The sequence below is a fragment of the Lipotes vexillifer genome, unplaced genomic scaffold, assembly GCF_000442215.2.
Source record: "Lipotes vexillifer unplaced genomic scaffold, Lipotes_vexillifer_v1.1 scaffold165, whole genome shotgun sequence".
Lineage (NCBI taxonomy): Eukaryota > Metazoa > Chordata > Mammalia > Artiodactyla > Lipotidae > Lipotes > Lipotes vexillifer.
In genome coordinates this window covers 1048841-1049508 of record NW_006799066.1, presented here as the reverse complement: position 1 = coordinate 1049508, position 668 = coordinate 1048841, and the positions used below count along the sequence as shown (strand labels likewise).

Sequence of the window (668 nt, the reverse complement as noted above, 5' to 3'; positions counted from 1 at the left end):
TCCTGCTGAGAAATGAGTTAATGTGCATCGCTCATAACCAGCATATCGCTGAAAAGGGAGTGTAGAAAAGACATGATTTAATATCTGAATGCTGATGAGCTCCATTTTATCGAGTACCTACTGTGGCTACAATGGTATTAGGCATGTTACAAGTCTTGTCGCTTAAAGCTTGCAAGGGCCCTTTTACGTAGATGGTGTCATTCCTGTTTTACAGAAGAGGAAGTAGAGGCTTAGGGACGTTACGTCTCACTAGTCGTCAGGCATCCTGCGAACAGGTCTCGCAAGGCGGCTGAATGACAGCCAAGCCTCTGACCCACAGCAGAGCCTCTGTTCTTCCGCCAGGAAAAGGACTAATGCGTTGGCCAGAGTTCCGAGCCGCAGCTCCGGCAGAAACGTACAACGCGGCGCTTCATTTTTCCTTCGTGGCAGGTACGGCAACCTACCTGGGACTTAGGAAGAGAACTGGTTGTTCCCAGATTCTACTCTCACCCTTTACTTCGGAATGAAAAATAAAGCATCATTTGTTTTAAAATTGTTAGTGTCTGTAAAACCCTCCTTCTGGGACGTTAAGTCGTTCGAAATAGCATGCTTACACATCATATCAGAGCAAAACGTACATCTAGGCATAACCTGACACTATTCCTTCACAGAAATAAATGTACGCTCAT

The 668-nt window shown here is 45.7% G+C and overlaps 1 protein-coding gene across 1 annotated transcript in view; it reads right to left on the bottom strand.

Annotated features, from left to right (window-relative positions):
• The window catches only part of CHD7 (chromodomain helicase DNA binding protein 7), an 84496-nt gene that overhangs the window by 11404 nt on the left and 72424 nt on the right, over positions 1-668 (bottom strand). The gene's annotated exons all lie outside the window — the stretch shown is intronic.